This window comes from Protopterus annectens, chromosome 12.part0 (assembly GCF_019279795.1).
Source record: "Protopterus annectens isolate FY-2018-M chromosome 12.part0, PAN1.0, whole genome shotgun sequence".
NCBI lineage: Eukaryota > Metazoa > Chordata > Ceratodontiformes > Protopteridae > Protopterus > Protopterus annectens.
In genome coordinates, this window is record NC_056746.1 from 1,208,827,577 (window position 1) to 1,208,848,452 (window position 20,876).

Sequence of the window (20,876 nt, forward strand, 5' to 3'; positions counted from 1 at the left end):
CATTCTCTTGCATGCTTGCAGCAATACCATAGATGTGCTGTCAGCACATTCTACTCTATTCATTTATTGTTAAAAAGACTGATGCACCTTATGCCTGAGGCAGTTGTGAGGACGGTGCTTGAGGGCTGACTATGTCAGATGCATGCAGTATGCTGCCTATACATGGTAAGGTATAGGTGGTGTGATGTTTGGCATCCATTTTACTATGTGTGTGAGTAAGAGAGATATATCAGTCCCTCTGGCCCTACAGTGTCAGTGTATGTGCTATGCATTGCCTCTTTGCTAAGGAAAGGACATACTGGGCACTTCTCCATATGCCTACAGGGACAGGCTCAGGATGTTCCTCTTCCAAGCCCCTCTGTGCCTTTGGAGAACTTGGCAATGGTGGGGGGCTGTGTGGCCCTTCCCTGTTTTGATCCTGCTGCAGCTGTTTCTGCAGGATCATATTCTGTAGCATGGCACATACTATGAACATGTGTGCACATGTGGCTGGAGAGTACTACAAGGATCTACCGGATATGTCAAGGCAGAGGAACCATGACTTGAGCATCCCAAACACATGCTCTATAATGATCCTGGTTTGTACATGTGCTTCATTATGGCATTCCTGTGTGGATGTGTGTGCATTTCTGATGGGTTTCATTAGCCTCAGCTCCAATGCGTAGCCAGCATCCCCCATCAGATGGCCATATGGCATGTCCCCCTGGCAAATGCCTGGTACAGCTGTGATGAATGCCAGATGTGGGAGTCATGATAGCTTCCAGGGATGCCAGCACACACATTCATGATAATGCCCTGAGCATCGCAGTTGATGGAGTGGAATACCTTGGGGTTTAGGTAGACCCTTCCCTGTTCACTGGGTGGTGCTTTGATGTGGATGTGCGTGCAGTCTATGGCACCCAGTAACTCCGGGTATTCTGCTACATGGAGGAAGAGATGCATATTGCTGGTCCTCTCCTCACGGGTGCTAGGGAAGTAAATGTTCTCAACGGCATGTGGTAGCATGGCATCCAGGAACTGGTGGAGTATCCTCAACACAGATGCCTGTGAGACCCCCATGATATCCTCAGTTGGTCTTTGGAAAGTACCTGTAGCTAGTATTCTTAAGGCTACACATACCTTGGTATCCACTGGGATGGTTTCCCCTCTGTTGGTTCTGGGTCTGAGACGAGGCCAGCATAGCTCAACAAGTTGCTGATGTATGTCTTTTTCCACCCTGTAGCCTCTACTATCTCCAGATCATGTAGCCCCTGGTAGGTTACCCTGGGTCTGAACACACTTCTCCTTCTCGGTCTGAGTCGGTTGTCAACATTATTGTCCTCAGTGCCCCTGGTCTCTTGCACATACTGATAGATCAAAGCGACAGCAGCCTCTAACATTTTTTGTTAGTTTTGTCAGTTAAAATTCCCCCGTATATATACACCTATGGTGCAGAGTTTGTGGGAAAAAATAGACTGGAAGGTGTTTGCATAGTTTACAGTGGTGTGCTGCGGATGCTGCCCATGTGATTGGCTGACTTTGAGACATTCCCCCTGTCAGCTATTTTACTTGTATTTGAGTGGCTGTATTTTGCTATTTCCCTTTTTTTTTCTTTTCTCCCTTCCCATCTCTGCCCCTTTTAAGCCCCGAGGCACAGCGCACAAACCCACTGCCTAAATGTAAACAGTGCTGCTATTTTTAAGTCACAGTGTGTGCCATGCATACCTGTTTATCTAAGGTAAACACATTTTAGCAGAAGTGGCTCTCTCTGGATGCAAACATGCTCTTCATTTCATGGTGTAAGGCATTACAGCATCAGACACACACCCTTGCTTAGCTAAGAGCAAACCCAGGCAAAGAAGCTCCAATCTGCTTACAAAAGCATGACACACCCCCTTTTCATGTTAACTGCTCCTCCTGCCTACACTATCCTGTTCTAGCACCTACACGATTAGATGCAGTGTGTGGACTTAGAATATTTTGATACAGTAAATTTCCCCTCATTTGCATACCCCACTGCCTTAGTTCATAGTTACTACTCTGACACGGAGCCTTTCCCCTTCACAACCAGTGTTCTTTGGTAAGGTTTTGATTCAGCATGCCATTAACTATAATATCAAAATGCAGATTTATCCTAAAATTTAGTTTTTACATTTTGTTTTATTTTCAGCACGATCCCGTTTGCGTGCCGCTGCCCTATGTTTACATGACCAAGATCGGCCAAAAAAATTATTTTTTATTAAGTTAAACACTTTCCCATGCCAATGACTATATATTTGGCCATTGGCATACCTAAAGTTTATAATACATGCTTTTATTTGAGCTGTCATGCCTCCATTTTGCTATTTGCAGAAATGTGTTCGGTTAGTAACTAAACACATTTCTGCAACTAGCACTATTCCTGCATGGATGCCTGACTGCTTTCTGAATCACTAATTCACCTCATTTGCATTGTTTTCAACTGGCAGATGAGGTAATTAGCATTCTGCATGGCTTTCCATGCAGGAACAGTGTCGGCAGGCTCGTGCACGTCAGATCAGCTGTTTCTTGAATCACTCGGTGGCCATATTCCATTCAGGAGCAGCTACACTGTTCCTGGATGGAAACTTTAGTTTAATGAATCCCGGGGCCAGTCTTCTTGAGTCTTTAGCAATAATTCTGCATGAGCATGCCCCACATCAAAAAGCTTCAAAAGTGCATTGCTAAAGTCTATTTCTAACTGAGACTGTGTATCTGACTGGCACTTCTTATTCTTCCTGATTCTTGGAAGTTTCTCATACAGACTTTTGGGTTTTGCCACTGCATTCGGCTTCTGCATTGTAGATATGCTAGCTAACTGCAATAACTGCAGAACTTTATCAACAGCATTTGAACAACTCACTGAAAGAGTTAACTTGTTGGTTTTAAGATCATAGAATAGTCTTTGTAAAATGTCACTGTTGGTTGGAAGCTGATTTGAGCAAGTTGAGATATTAAGGGCAGGTAACTGCTGGCCAATAAGCCAGACATCAGTAGCAGCTCTGGTTGACTTTCTCACTGAGCTCATGGTTCACCATTAGGGGGACTGGGCTCTATCAATTGACATTAACACTGCCAGCCACATGTGCAGAAACTATATGACTTGATAAAAACTAAAACTGTCTTTCAGCTTTTCCCGGTTAGGGGTCACCACAGCAGATCTCCAGTCCGCTAATGATTGGCAGTGAATTTTTATGGTGCCAAGTTGCCAGCTAGACACCCAGCCTTCAAAGAAAGCACACCCATTCAAGAACGCATCTACCTGCATGTCTTTAGACATCAACTCGACTTGATAAATCATCAAAAAGTAAAATTAAATACAATGTTTCACTCTGCACAGTGTAAACAGGAAACAGCATAGAATTTTGAACAATGAAAATAGAACTAAATAGTGCACAAGGCTTTAAATAAGTAAAGTAGGTTGCAGGAGGTTATGGAAGCTCAAGTAAAACTGACTGGAGATAGATAAATACAACACTATATGTGAGCTGTCACTTAATGAAGTCAGGCAATTCTAATCTTTTGCATACATACACAACTCACCAAACCTCACATTTTAGAAACCTATATAAAATGATTAGAGAAAAGCAATTTTTTTGAAACCGGAATGCCATTATCTGTAGCAGGACATCACCCTATGCTATTCAGGGTATCCATGTGTGTGACTCACTCTGTGTATGTCCCCTTGTGGGTGTCTCTCTCTCTCTCTATCACTGTCTGTCTCTCACTTCCCCACATCTATGTGTGCGTATGCTTGACATATTATACCTGTTGCTCATATATATGTCTGTGTATAACATGCAACAGATATATCACATATGTGCCACCTAGCTAGCTTAGGGTAATCCTCTCTGATGGGTGTGTGTAGGGACAGATAAGGTGTACATAGCTGTCTATATGCAAAGACATATATACACAATACAGTCATATAGTTCGATGTGGGTTCCAACATGTCCTGTGATTCTCTAAGTGTAGGAGCATGCCCAGTGTGACCTTCTATAGTGAGACTCCATTACAGAGATAGGTATACTCCGGTTCCGGGCTTTATGTATTACAGCCATACCTCTCAGAAGTAAACAGGACTTTCCTAGGGGTACTGGGTCTGTTTATCAGACATTTTCTGACATATCTATAGTCTGACACTGCAATGTATTATGTCATTACCTAGTGATAGACATCCTCAGATCATCACAGTGCTTTACTAAAGGAATACAAGATGTATGATGCACAGACCAATATTATGAGCCTGACTATATACATTCCTTCCCAACAAGTCGAGTTGGGAGGTGTGGCTACAACTGGTTGACTGATGATGCTGTGTAAACAGTCCAGACACTTGGCGATATACTGGCTGGGGATCTCCTGCTTGTGTGGTATCTTTCTTACCCGAGAAGTCATATCCTGATGTGGCCATACCACTCAACTGTACATTTTCTGGCTGATTGTCCAGGTCTTTGCGTAGATATTTCATCCAGTCTACATAAACTTGTGTTTTTATGGTAAGTTAGTTGCATATAATTGAAGACTGACATTACAAACTAATGACAGACATTACTGTTTTAGGCAACAATAACCTTCAGACAATTCCCACTAAAGCAAAACCCCTAATCCTACTAACTTTCTCAGTATGTAAGGGCAATATTTACTACACGTGCCTACCATTGTGCCTTTGTCCCATTTTTATTTATGACCTTGTCCAGATGTCTTGCTGTCAGAGGTTGGGAGGTATGGGTGTGGGTACAGAGTGCATTCTACTGTGCAGACATGTCCATTATATGTGTAGTGTATTTCACATAGCACTTTGACTTCCAGGTATGTCAGTGGCAGAGCACTACAGAGTAATGTGGTGAACCACTGACAGGCAGTTGTGTATAGGTTAGTGGTTTGCTATGATATTAGTAGAGTATTGTCCCTGAAGCCCTTATAACCCATGCAGGTGAGAGTTTAGCCCATGTTAAGACATATCAGCACAGAGCGCCCCTGTCTAGCAGGGACATAGGTGAGATCACAGGACTGTCTTCTGTGTTTCCCAAATACAGGGAGCACATTACTAGGGGTATTGAGGCACTTGGCTTGCTGTTGACAGGGAGTGAATTCCACAGATGGAGGAGAGTGTGGTACACGTATCTGTCACACCAACAAGCCATACTGATATCACAGCACAAGTTGATGCTGCACCTACAGGTTGATGGAGTGGCCCTTGAGTTTCAGATGTGCTACAGTCCCATCAAAACAGGGTCTGGACTGCTTTGTATGCCAGACAGCGATCACCTCAGCATAGTCTGTAGGGAACAGGGTAGAGGGACAGTGCTGTTAGCCTACTTGTGTAGGGTGGGTGTTTGGGTAATAGGGTAAGGCCTCAGTGTTTACAAGACCCTTGTGTGTGGAGTCTACATGGTCTGTGGTGTATAGGTGTGTGGGGTTCTCATGTGATTTTGCCTCTGAGGTGTCCATTGTTTGGGTTTTGTTTGGTTGCAGACCTCCACTTACATGGGTGTGTGCTGTGTATTTGCAGTTGATGTTTACTGACCCATAACACTGCATGGCACCTGTGTTACTCCACAATCTGTTCTGGTGTCCACATTCTCCATTTGTCTGGCCAGTAGTTCCCCTTCCCCTTATGTGCGTCTCTGTCCTTCTGTAGCCCAGTCACAGGCTTTGGTCACAGTGGCTGCTGTTATGTATTTGTAATTCTGATGTGGGTGGGGTACATGCAGTTACATCGCACACAGGGTTGTGGAATTCACACCTCAAAGTGTACCTATTTATCAGGTTGTCCATCATTGCACCACTCCATTTGCTGTGGTTCTTAGAAGATTTGTGTTGCTATATGTTATTACATGTGGGCCTATCTGTCATACCATCAAAGACTGACATCTGCACAGGCCAAAATATGACAGTCAGACAAAGGCCCACACATGGGGATGGGGTGTTAATCATGTTCTGCCAAACATAGACAGTTGGGAGACTGGTTTGGTAATTGCTTGTTTGCTCATATGGGTTTGATGTCTACTGTCCCACTGTCTGCCATTGCTGTTTTGACATGACCCTTTCTTTTTTGGCAAATAGTTGGCAGGCAAATACAATGCTAGGACAAACAGAACAGATATAGAATGCATACTTGTGCTCCTTCTGTGACAACCTGTGTCATTCAAGGGGTATGGCTGTTGTCCACTGACATGTTGCCAGTGCTGACACAGAAAGATTGCAGCCTTTTGCACACTGGCAGTACACTGACCTTCAGGTACTTCAACTTCTGAGAGCCAAACATCTGGACAAAGTTAAGTAAGTGATTGGGGGACAGAGGCCTAAACAAAGGGACTATTTTAAGTATTGGCCTTACAAACATACAAAGGTGACCCAATAACAGGTTTTGCATTAGCATGCATACTTCTATGGGTATGCAGTCTGACAATACAATCTGTCATTATTTTCTGACTTTAGTCTTGCTTGATTTGCCAGTTAATTGCCAGGCAACCACTATTTCATGTTATTCAGACCACAATTATAATGCAAATCTCTGGACATTTTGCAATAGGCGTGTACAGTTGAGAGGTATAGTAGGCACTGTGTAGTTTACTCCAAGCTGTCTACTGTCCATATCTGTGGTCTCCTGTCCATGACACGTACAGCTTTCCTGCATTAACAGATATTGACATCTGGACAGTCTGTTCATCTTCTACCATAGGTGTGGCTGACATGCATAATTGTTGGCACTGCAGTTCTCTGAACTTGGCCCTGTCAAATATGGCACTGTACCTAGGCCACTACAACACAACAGATGGGACTAGGTGCTGGCCAAATCCTGACAGTATTAACCACACATATACATAGCTCATTGACCCCTGATATTGTGGACATGCAACAAGTTATCATGTGTATTAGGACAGCCCCGGCAATGTGTGCACTGCTGCTATTTGCCTGCAAGCATACCTGTTACTGCATTTCTATGGAAGTACGGGGGGGGGCAAACCTGTCAACTGTACACATTTGCACAGACTGTGCTGATATTTGCTTTACATTTTGGTTCCATTTAGCATACTATTGTGCCCTGTCTTGGGGACTAGAGGCATGTCACTAGGGACCACAGGTCAGATTGTAATGGCATACATTTGAGTTTCAGACTTCTTACCCTTTAGAGGCTTACTGCAACTGCAAAACCTGCTGTGCTATCACTGTGTAAGTATGTAGGGGGGTATTTCATCATTGTCACCATTTGTGAGCCTTTGCTAGACATTTATTCATGGTTTTCTACAGCTGACTTGTTGGGTGAAGCTGAGGGGTGAGTATGGGACCCCCACACTAACATCCATACCTGTGACCTATGACCCCCCGAGTCAGTTGGCCCCCCATATATACTGCAGTGGGATTTGTCACCTTGGGTACTACTGCATAGCGTGGGGAGGCCAGTATTGGGCAAACATTTCCTGGTGTCCCACATAGCTGTCAGTTGTCTGCTGCTATCCCAGTAGGCCACCCCATTCCCTTGCATGCATGCAGCAATACCATAGATATGCTACCAGAACATACTAATACATTCATTTATTGTTAAGAAGGCTGACTTACCTTGTGCCTGCAGCAGTTGTGTGGACGGTGTTTGAGGGCTGCCTATGTCGGATGCATGCAGTACACTGCCTATACATGGTAAGTTACAGGTAGTGTGATGTATGTCATCCATTTTACTGTGTGTGTGTGAGTCAGAGAGAGGTGTCAGTCTCTAGGTGCCTACAGTGGCAGTGTGTGTGCTATGCATTGCCTCTTTGCCAAGGCCAGGTTATACTGGGCATGCTTCCATCTGCCTACTAGAGCTGACTCAGGGGGTTCCTCCTCCTAGCCCCTCTGTGTCTGTGAGGACCTTGGCAATTGTGGTGGGCTGTGTGGCCCTTCCCCATGCTGTTCCTGTTGCAGCTGTTTCTGCAAGATCATATTGTGTAGCATGGCACATACTATGAACATGTGAGCACATGTGGCTGGATAGTACTGCAAGCCTCCAACAGATATGTCAAGGCAGCGGAACCGTGACTTCGGCATCCCAAACACATGCTCTATAATGATCCTGGTTTGTGCATGTGCCTCATTATGGTGTTCTTGAGTGGGTTTGTGTGCCATACCTCTCTACCTTGAAACATCAAAAATCTGGACAAAGGCCAAGAAAAATAGGTACAAATCTGTACGCTGATTAACATAAAATTTGCATACATAATTATGGATCCCCACCCACTCTGGCGGAATTGTGGGATGCCAACTTTTTAATGCAAATTGAAGAATAGACAAAATATTAAACACAAAATATAATCGAGCATTGTTGTGTCCTTACAGAGCCCAGGTTTTTGGCTGAAAAGGGTTGGATGAGCAGCCCATCTACCTGTTTAATAAACTACAAATAAATAAATAAAACTGACATGTCAAGAGCTGTTATGAACCAAGATGGGCTTGGTACCACTATCATAGCAATACCAAACTTACTAACCCATGACACGATAAAAAATGCATAACAATACTCTTCTAGAACACTCTTTGTTGTTAGGAAGAACACATCACTCCAGTACAAACTACATGTCTACATTTAATCAGTGCACTTCAAGAAAAAAAAGACATTTTCATATCAACAGTAGTCATTTAGTCACTACCTCTGGAAAAAAGGCTATGTTGACAAAGCAGAATTCAAGGAGACCTAATAAAGACGCATCTAGAAGTTGTCAATTGATCACAACATAAAACAATCCTCTAGACTTAATCTGTTACTGAGACCAAATAAACATTCATCTAGAAGCTATGTAAATGTATTACAACCAAGGGTGCCCGCAGGCAGGTGCAAGGGGGTGCACTTGCACCCCCCTAGAATCAGCTGGCCAGGAGATTAATTTACTTCAAATTAAAAAAAAAAAAAATTTCAGGGCGTTCTTCTTTAAGAACATTCTTTGCGTCCAGAGAAAAGGAGCTGTTGTGAATACGCCACTAACTGGATTTGTGTGTACTGTGTCACACAGCAGAGTCATTTAAAAAAGCAAGGTACACACAACAACCATTAAAATATACATGTATATGCTGCGCATAAATAGGTAATGGAAGGCTACCAAAGAATAGTCACCTACCAAATAAAATTTGTTTCACTTCTGTTTCAATCTGTTTTTGCATATACAAAGCTCACGTCATGTTATGTGCTGATAAACTAACACACCGCAATAAATTGGTCTGCATTTATTTGGGCACAACAATGCTCTTATCACACAAAGCACACAACAAGCAAATCACACTGCCTTCTTTATGCCATATGTAATAAATGCTTGTACATTTTAATTTCCGTTTTTATCCCAGGATTCCCAGCTGTACAAGAGTAATCATGTTCTGCAGTCCTTTGAACCAAAAGCCATATCACTCAACAGAACTAGGAGCATATATGAGTAGACACAGAGTTACCCTACAGTAAAGTTCAGCTGTGCATCAGTACCTTACATCTTAAACTCGAAGAGCAAGAAATCTGGACAAAACCATAAATAAAAGTGGGACAATAGCCCAAAAACAGGGATAATTTTTAAATATTGCTCTTGCAAACTAAAAAAGTTGATAGAATAACAGGTTTTGCTTTAGCATGATTTTTTTGCAGAGTATGAAGTCTAAAACTCAAATGTCTGTCATTATTTTCTGAAACTCAAATGTCTGTCATTATTTTCCAACTTCAGTCTTTAATGATTTGCCACTAGCTTGCCAGAAAACCACAATTTTATGAAAAATGGACCAAAAATATGAGGCAGAAATCTGAACATTCTACAAACATTTGTACAGTTGAGAGGTATGGCATGCAGTTTCTGGTCAGAGTAATAGGAAGTAATACATACATGAAACCTTTGGGTGGAACAAAATTCATCTAGAAGCCAAATCGTACATTACAATACAAAACCAGAAAAAAATCCTCTAGACATAATCTGTTACTGAGACATAGTACAGCCTCATCTAAAACCCATGTCATTCTATTACAACATAAAACATTAAACAATCATCTAGACTTAATCTGTTACTAAGACCTAATAAAGACTCATCTAGAAGTTGTCAATTGATCACAACATAAAACATAAAACAATCCTCTAGACTTAATCTGTTACTGAGACCAAATAAACACTCATCTAGAAGCTATGTAAATGTATTACAACATAAAACATTAAAACATCTCTAGGCTTAATCTGTTACTGTCTGAGACATATTAAAGTAGCTCTGTGAAAATGTTGAAGCAAAGCTTTGTATAAAATAACCGTATGTGAAATTATGAAAACATTTAAAGTAAAGCAAATGTAAAATAAGTGCTGCATTTTTCACATGTACTCATGCTCTTCTCGGACAAATCATTGCCTAACATTAATGTGTCACAATAAAAATAGAATTCACAGGTTCAGTACTAGGTATCTGTGTTTAACCTGCTTGGAAGGTTTTGAAAAGTGCAATAAAAAGTAAACAAAACTTGTAAATGTCTCTGACTAAGACAACTATATCAGCAAATTCAAATTCAGAATGCATTACATGAAGCTCCTTATTGAGATAAGGACTTAAGTTATACTAATGCTCTTTTATACAAGTCCAGTGTCCCTTTAACTACAATCACAAGAATTCCAAAACACAACTCAAACTTCATCGCTCTATATCCAAATACAAAGATCTAAATTCTTATAATGACAGTTCTAAAGAACAAGTTTTACTCTGCCACTAGTACAGCAAGAGAATTATGTCACTGCTATTTAAAAAAAATGCAATGGAAATCTGACTGATGGAAACTAAAACTTACCTTTAACCTGAGTTTCATACTCAGCTATTATTTCTTTATCCTTTTTAAACCTGAGCGGTGTTGACATATTTCAAAATTCAAGCTCCTTTCAATCTGTCATAAATCAAATGTCAAAGTAATTTAAAATGTTTTATCTAAACCTAATAAACGCAAAAAGAAGTAATCGTTGTTACTAGTGGAGTGAAACAGCAGAAAAGCATGCCACAACAATGAGATGAATGGATGGTGCAGATATCCACCGCTTGCTTCCTGGTCTCTGACTTCTATATTCGAATTCCAACCATGCTACCTTTATATATTGCTTTTCTTCCAAAGTATATACTGCAAGCATGCTGTTGCTATCTAAAAATAAAAGCAATCTTCTAAAACCATGTAGCCAAAGGCACCATCGCTCTTCAGCAGCATATTCCCAAGCAGGTCCGGCTGAAGTCTGTCCGAGATGCACGTTGCTGCTGCCCAAACATTTACACCCCTTGAGCCCTCAGCCGAATTCCAACTGGCTGGCAGGCCGCTCATGATGCAGGCGTCATCATGCATATGATGACATCAGTAGAAGATTGCCAAGGCAGAATAAAATGTAAAAAAGACCAGGAATTAATTGAGAATAAAGGGGGCAAATCAGAAATTTGTGGCACCCCATTATTTGGACCTCAAAATCTGTAAATGCTGAGGAATTTGGCACAGTTGAGCAGTATGGTGTGTGCATTGGGTGTCATCATCCATGGCTCCAGTGCATACCCAGCATCCCCCACCAGATGGCCATATGGGATGTCCTCCCTGGCAAATCCCTGATACAGCTGTGAGGAATGCCAGATATGGGAGTCTTGATAGCTTCCTGGGCTGTTGGCACACACATTCATGATAATGCCCTGGGCATTGCAGATTACCTGGCAGTTGATGGAGGGGAAGCTCTTGTGATTATGTAGACATTACCCTGCTCACTGGGTGGTGCTTTGATGTGGATGTGCATGCAGTCTGTGGCACCCAGTACCTCCGGGTAGTCTGCTACATGGTGGAAAAGGCGCATATTGCTGGTCAACTCCTCACGGGTGCTGTGGAAGTAAATGTCCTCACCGGCATGTGGCAGCATGGCATCCTGGAACTGGTGGTGTACCCTGGATGCAGATGCCTGTGAGACCCCTATGATGTCCCCAGTAGGTCTTTGGCAAGTACCTGTAGCTAGTATTCTTAAGGCTACTCATACCGTGGTGTCCACCGGGATGGGTTCCCCTCTGTTAGTTCTGGGTCTGAGGTGAGGCCGGCACAGCTCGATAAAGTGCTTAAGTATGTCTCCAGATCATGTAGCCCCTGGTAGGTTACCCAGGGTCTAAACACTCTTCTCCTCATCCTCAGTTTGGGGCAGTTGCCAGCATTATCCTCCTGACTGCCCTCAGCCTCTAGCACATACTGAGGTATCAAATCAACACTCCCTAACATTTTGTCAGTTAAAATTTCCCCAACTGTGTACACCAATGGTGCCGAGTTTGTGGGAAAAACCAGACTGAAAGGTGTTTGCACAGTTTATACTGTTGTGCTGTAGATGCTGCCTGTATGATTGGCTGGCTGTAATACATTTCACCTGCTTGCTATTTTATTTGTACCTGATTGCTTTTATTCTGCTCTTTCCCTTTTTTTTTCCCTTCCCATTTCCACCCCTTTGAAGCCCCAAGGCACACCACAGAAACCCGGTGCCCAAATGTAAACAGTCCTGCTATTTCCGTTTTTTTTATTTTAGACCTGGTGCATGCCACACAAACACATTTAGCTAAACCCTTTGCAGTAAAAATGCCCCTCCCCTGGACACAAACATGCTCTTCATTTCATGGAAAATGTCAATACATATCCGGAACCACCCCCTTGCTTAGCTGTGCTTAGCTAAGCTCAAATGGGAGCCGTGGAGCTCCAATGTGTTTACACCAAGCATGACACACCCGCTTTTTATGTCAGCTGCTTCTCCTGCTGACACTGCTTATAGCTCCAACATGGTTAGGTGCATGCAGACATGGTCTCTCACTTTGTTATTCATTAAAATTTGCTCATTTGCATACCCCGCTGCCTTAGTCCCTTGTTACACCACCACACTGCAGCCATTCTCCTTAGCAACCACTGTCCCTGTTATTGTTTTGATTAAGTATGCCATAAACTATAATGGCAAAGTGCAGATTTCACTTAAAATTGTCTTTTCACATTTTTATTTTTGGCACGATCCTGTTTGCTCGCCTTGCCTTATGGTTAAACAGTTGACACTGGCCAAAAAAAGTAAACTTTGATATTTATTATTTTGCAACTGTTTTCCATGCCAATGGCCATATTTTTGGCCATTGGCATGCCTAATGATTATAATACATGCTTTACTTTGAGCTGCTATGCCTCTATTTTGATTTTTGTAGAAATGTATTTGGCTACTAGTCTAATACATTTCTGCAGCAGACACTATTCTGGCACGGATGCCTGCCTGTTTCCTGAATCACTAATTTACCTCATTTGCATGGTTTTCACCAGCAAATGAGGTCATTAGCATTATTCAGTGGTGTCCATGCCAGAATAGTGCTGGGAGGCTCATGCATGCTCCCAGCCTACTTTACGGATTTGCACAGGCTCCGAACTCTGTGTTCTGGTTGTGCCACTATTCGGACAAGGGATTTTCCGTTGATGAATCCTGGGGTATGAGTATTCTGTTGAACAAAATAAAGGAACATCTGTTATATAAGAAATTAAGAACTATATTTAATTGCAGGACAATTAATGTTCATAGGTTAGTTCTAGGCTAACTGCCCTTGCAAGTCATTTTAAGCCTAACTAATTATCCCTTGTGATATTCAAACCCTGCACCTTGTGTTTGTAAGGCAAATGCCTTAATGATTAGCCCACCCTCTCAGATATCTCACGAAAATGTCTACTGATATCTGAGAATGCTATATGAACTTAATTATACCATAATAAATGTAAACAATAAGTGATCTGTAACAAACTTAATTAGACAGAATACTGAGCAGGATTCAATAAACTGTACACAGCTCGCAGAAACCATGTGCACTTTAATTTGCATTCAGTAAGCATCTCTACATGATGTGTAGAGCCGTGCAAACATGGTAAACATTGTAGCATGCTAATTACTTTATATAAGTAGCTGAATTGTATGCTAATCAACCAATCCAAGATGGTAGAGATATTCAACAAGCTATAAAGCAATAACATACTTTGTGTAGCTTTTTGTCTTGTACTCCAAAACCTTTTGGAATACAGCTACAGAAACTACACAGCAAAGAAAGATTGTTAGGGGCTGCTGCTTCTTTTCTGCATGTGCATGTGCAACAACCTCAAGTCTATGCTGCTGTTGATAATGATAGACCTCGGGAAGGAGGAGAAGGGTATTTAGACCCCATTTAACTTTACATGGTCTACATGAGTTTGAAATAGTAGAGTGCTACAGGGTGGATAAAGACATACTCCTGGAACTCTGCAACCTCTGTTGTCCTCATTTGAGAGCAAGGGCAAACTGACAGGAACCAATACCTGTGGAGACCAAGGTATGTGCAGTACTTAGAATATTAGCTACTGGACCCTTTCCATGACCCACAGGGTAAATGCTGGAGGTGTCACAGGCATCAGCATCCATGATGCTACACCAATTCCTGAATGCTATGCCACAGCATGACAGTGACTATATATAGTCCCCCCTAGCTCTGAGTACAGAGGTAGTGCTATGAAGGAGTTCTACCCTGTAGCACACTTCCCTGAACTGTTTGGTGCCACAGACTGCACACAGATTGAGTTAAAAGTCATGTGCAATAATATGGAAATCATTCTGAATGTGTGTGCTGGTAACCCTGGCAGTTATCACAACTCCCATATTTGGCACACCTCACAGCTCTACCAGAGTTTTTCCAGGGGTAATGTCAAACAAGGACATTTACAGGGGGGGAGGGCACAGGGGATTCATTCAAACCAAGGCTGATGATGCCCATCAAAAATGTACACACAGTCCTACAGATGAAAGCTAAAATGTTGCACATGCTCAAATAAGAAACATCACAGAGCGTATATTTGGGCTATTGAAGTCATATTTTTGGTGTCTAGATACATCGGGGGGGGGGTTGCATTATGATTCTAGTACTTGTGCCAAAATAATCACAGTCTGTACTATCATGCATAATACCAGCATGCAAAAAACTGATGCAGCAGAAACACCAAGGGCAAGAAGCAAATGTTCCACCACCACTGGCATAGTCACCACAGCCACACACTGGTAAGGAGTCAGAGGGGGAACCCAGCTGTTATGGGTATAGGTAAATGTACTTGTGCACAATATGCCCTTACCCTGGCCAAGATGCCATGAATAGCATACATGCTCAACACCTAAGGGGTACACCTTTCATCCTATGCACATACATAGAGTAAAACTGATACCAGACAACACTCACAACCTTCATTTATCCATGTAATGGCTGTGTACTGCTAGTATCAGGCAGAGTCAGCCCTGAATGACAACAGTTGCAACTGTGAGACTATTAAGGTAAGTTTATTTATTATTTATTATTTGATATTTGTTAACAATGTTAGTCCAGCTGAGCCATATGGCCTGTTTTCAGTGGAGACCCGAGTAGAAAATCTCCAGCTTACAGAATAATGAATTATTTACCTGAAAGTATATAAACAAAGAATACAAATATTGACATGCAGTGCTGAAATAACAATGTACATAGGCTATACATTCAGTGGAGAACAATAATACATTGTACAATATGAGAAAGCAGAGTCAGTATAAACATATATGTAACCCTGAATCCAAAGGTGATGGCACATGTATTATCATTTCCACAGGTTGTGGGGGGGTGGACAGACGTCCAAGGCTGACACCCAAGTAGTGTGTGTGAGTGTGTGTGTGTGTGTGTGTGTGTGTGTGTGTGTGTGTGTGTGTGTGTGTGTGTGTGTGAGTATGTGTGTGTGTGTGTGTGTGTGTGTGTGTGTGTGTGTGTGTGTGTGTGTGTGTGTGTGTGTGTGCAAGTAAAAAACGCAGGCAGGAATGTAGATAACATCAATGGGCCACTGAGACAGGATGGCCTGGAATCCTCACTAATGTCTGATGTAGCGGATATGTGTGGGGGTCTGTATGGGCACCCTCTGTGGAATGTGTGTGTGTGTGAGTGTCTGCATGAACACAGTCAGGATCTGACAGGTTGGACAGTTGTGAGCCATGCATGATAGAGGTATTAGTTCAGGGTCATTGCTCCTGACAGTGAAAACTAGGTCTGCCAGGAGTTGCACTTGCCCACCCATGGCCATGATTAGATGTGCTGGTGCTATGTGAACATGAGAGATGTCTGCTGGATGAGCTGTCCTCAAGACTACATGCAGGTCTTGAACCCCATGCACTACCACATCTGGATGTGGACACCTCAACTACTAATGGATCAGTGGAAGCAGTGCCACTATAGGAGTGGAACTGGTCACAGCAATATCAGGAAACACCAGATGATGTTGCAGCCCTACTGCCACATGATGCTGTCCCCCTCCGAGCAGACTTTCCATCACATACATTGCCTATTCCAGTGTGGCGTTCATCCACTCCACAGAATCAGCTCCACAGTGAAGGCAGTCAAGTACATCAGATTGTGCCACACCTACAACCATTAACATGTCCTCAGAGGCTCTAGTCAGCATGCCTGTGCATGTAATGACACACCAGCATCAGATGAGGGTGGACAACAGGAGTCCTCTGAATACCCCTACCAGCTGTCCTACATGGCACTTCACCTCCATTTGGGCTACGGCCAGAGTTAACTGGCACTGAAATGTGCATAACCACACTACCCTGATCAGCTGTCACCCTCAAGCTGTCTAAGTAGAATGAGTATGCATAGGCATACTGAATGACCTGTCCACTATCTGTGAGCTCAGTAGAAAGGGTGTGTGTAGACATGCTAAATGACCTGTCCACTGTATGAGGCCTCAGTAGAATGGGTAAGTGTAGGTATACTGAATGACCTGTCCACTGTCTGAGGGCTAAGTAGAATGAGTGTGTGTAGGCATACTGACTGAAATGTCCATTATCTCAGAGCTCAGTAGAATAGGTATGCATAGGAATACTGACTGTCTAAAGGAAATCCAGGGGATGTATGAGTCACAACCTCAGTGTCAGACTGAACGTCTGCACCTCCTGACTGTGCCTACCTTTGGCCACCATCATCATCATCAGAGCCTACCGATACTCTGACATCAGGTGGTAAGAGTTCTACACTGCCACTGTCAGGATCACCTGTGGTAAATAAACAACAAACACAGGAATGAAATTACTACTCCCCTAAATAATAACCCAAACTGTCTGAACAAAAAGTAACACTGATCACACAATCGCAGATTCTTCAGCAATACAGACACTCATTACACCCTCCTCACACACACCGATAATATATCTAAATAATGCTTCATAATAAGAAAGGAAACATTTGCTTACCATGTGCAGATGTCTCAACACATTGCAGAGAGAATAGGCCTGGAAGAAATGAAGAAATGAAAGAATGGGAATTAATAATCACAATGGGAGTAACACACAGGCAGTGAATACAAAATCAGCTACATGCCCTATAATTAGTAGCTGTAACTGAAACCTGCCTGAGACGTTCCCACCACCCCCATGTCTATTGCCCAACTATCTTGTATAACTATGAATTATCAGTAGGTGCAGATATGAAACATATACCACATGCAGTAGCAGCCAAATTATTTTTTCAACTACAAGATGAATATAATGCTGCCTTATGTAAGCCTACCTGGAATTTGTTCCTGGGACGCACTTGGCCTCTCAGTCTCATCAGCACCAACATCAATCATATGGTAAGAAGGTTCACCTGAGCTGTTGAGATCTCTGACAGGGGCCAGGAACTTCTCATTTGGTATCAGTAGTGGCTCAGTAGTAGGACCACCACCCATAGCCAAATGTTTGTGTGCAACTGCAACCACCCTCCTCCATGCTGATGGAATTGTGTTAGTGACCAGATGCTGCACCTAATCATAATTGCAGCCACAACCACCAAATGCATTGACATCAGTGACTGGTTCCACATTTCCTTTCTGGCAGTCATATCCCACAGGCCTCTCTCAAGTAAGAAGGCTCCATGGCACTTCAGAGCCTGGATGATGACCTCATTCTCAGTCTCAATAAAAGGGTTTTTTACCTATTTGCCTGCTTGAGTACCATAATCCTATGTGATATAAAACAGAAAAGGACAAAACCCATTAATAGCACATCATAACTAATTTATTTTTTTCCAAAAAATAATCATGCTGTGTACCCATTGTCAACATAAAGCACTTGAAAAACACTTCTTATTTAGGACAACATAATGGTAGGTGACCACCTCCACCCTCCAACACAAACAAAATGGTTTGTAAAAACCTAGGAACAGCACGTAAGTAATGTTTTATATTTTTCAAACAATAATCGGAGGCTGTATACTCACTGTGAACATAAAGCACTTGAAACACACTCCTCATTTAGGACAACAGCTTGCTAGATTGCAGCACTCCACCATCCAACACCAATGTAAAGGTCCAGACAAACACCCCCATTCTGTCAACATTGCTATATTGAAAAATGCAGTTATAGCATTGATTACTGGATGACAGCATTGCTAAATAATCAAAAATGCAAATTAAGAATGCCAATCAATTTTTCAAACTGTGCCCACCACTGCTTCGGAGGTTGTCCTGAGCCATCTGAGAAGCCTAACACCATTGGATGAAAAGCATATTACAGTTCTCTCCAGTCCCAGGTGAAATCGCAAAAGCAAATAGTAAGAACATAGTTATGCTGCAAGCATAACCTGTGTATATCACAAATGTAAAGCTCTGCAAAAACTACAAAAACTGCCAATGCCAGCAGTGAAGTATAAGAAGTGCGTACAGATCAACTTTTTCATTTTTCTACTAGTTACATAAACATTTTAAAAGTTTACAATCTAAATGGCCTTGAATAATAGAAACCTATCTTAACAAAATTAATTCTTAACTGCAGAGAAATCTCCTTCCAAGAAATACCAATCTTCTGTATTGTCTGAAACAATTCTCCTCACTTTCATGTTCCCTGGCTACATGGTTACCTTTTTATAGTGTAGAATCAGCGCTCTGCACTGGAAAGATACTAATGAGGCATGAACTCATTAGAACTGCTGAATACAAAAAAATTTGTGTAGCAAATGTAAACATAGTCCCTTAGATTTACTAATATTCCATGCAGGACTAGCTTAGTCCTGCACGGAAATGCTGTTTAGGAGCAGGACGGCAGTATGCCATGCATATTAATGAAAGCGCGCTGCCTGAGCTCCTAATCTCACATGGAGCATGTAAGAGTGCAGGGGACATGTCTGAGGGCAGAACTTTCAGAATGTACAGGCCCCAGCAAGGAAGAACAGCAGAAAGACCAAAGGAATGAGTGGGGCCGCTCATAGGTGTCTGCATATCCCCAGCAACATTCCCCCATGTGTACAACAGCAATAGTAAATAAAAATCAAATAAACAAACCTTTTTTTTTATTATGAATCCGATTAAAGCTAACCATAGGTGCACGGGTGTGCCCATTGCTTAGCTACGGTGAATGCAGCTTAAATGGCTGAAGAGGATAACAAGGAAGATATATACAAATTAAACAATATAGCAATAGTGTAGTGGGCAGAGCATTCACCTTATGAGCAGGCATTCCCGGTTCGCCTCCCAACTCTAGCACATTGGATTTTCCATGGCAAATCACATTTTGACCGATGTTTTAGTTGCATAACCTACTAAATTACATATATTTGTCAACTGGAGTACTGCATTAAATGCACATGTGAGGTGTCAGTGTCATAATGTTGCAAAGTCCCCAGAAAAGCACATGTGCCCCATACAGTATATGTACACAGGAATCATGCATGCAAATGGAAAGTAAAATGTGCAATGAATGACAACTCTATACAGCTTCCAAATCCCACACCTTCCCAAGAACCATTAGATATTACTGTCTAAATCAGTGCAATTGTAAGTAGGAGTAAGTACTAGTAAGCAAGTGTAAGCACCAATAAGTAGTAGTAAGCATATTTAAGCACTAGTAAGTGAGTTTAAGCCCATTTGCATGGGGGTAAGCAATGCACACACAGATTAAGCAATTATGAAGCTAACTCTCTGTAAGCATCACTAACTGGAGGTTAGTGGTGCTTACCTCTGTGCAAACCCCCGCAAACCTGCTTACAACTGCTCAAAAGTGCCATAATCACTCTGTATCCAAAGGCTCTTGTTCTGCCCAGCAAAAAAATAAACAGACTTGCAGGTCTTGAACCCAGGACCCTATACATTATAGTTAAAGTAGTTAACCACCAGTCCATCACAGAAGTACAGAAGAGTGAGGTATCACCAAACAAGTTCTCACTACAGTAAAATCAAACTGAACCTGTGAAAGGGATCAGTATTTAGTCATATGTTATATAACCCACTACATAACATAAATATGTGAACTGGAGTACAGCAGTAAGCCCAAATGTGAGGTGTAATTGTAACAGAGTGTTGGAAGTCCCCAATAAAACACAAGGACCCCATAAAGTGTACGTACACAGGAATCATGGATACCAGGTATATATATATAAGATGTAATGAAAAATAAATCAATGCCAAAAATTTAATGCAAAGTCTAATGTAAGCAGCACTAAGCATTGAACAGGCCAGATAAGAAGGTGTAAACAATGTGTAGGCCAGCCAACTCAATGTGCCCACTGGTATACCCCTTTAAACAATGCCAACCTTAGGTAAGAATGTTTGCCCATAGCCTAGCCTTTTCAAAACCAGCTAATCATGGAAAAGTGTGGGGAAATCAACCCTATTTAAACCCAGCAGGTGGCAATACATCTCATAACTGGTTGTAGCTTCACCTTGCAGGCACATTGGCAGAAAGGAGAGAAAGTGTGCACTTCTGGGCACATGGTTGGTGCATCCAGGAGTCCAGAGTCATGGCAGGACTCCCTCTCAAAGACCATGAGCAGAGACTGCTGCAGGACCAGTACCAGGGTTCCCAATATAAGGTGGAAGCCTGGGACCATCTCGCCTGTGACCTCACCAGTGCCACTGGCATACC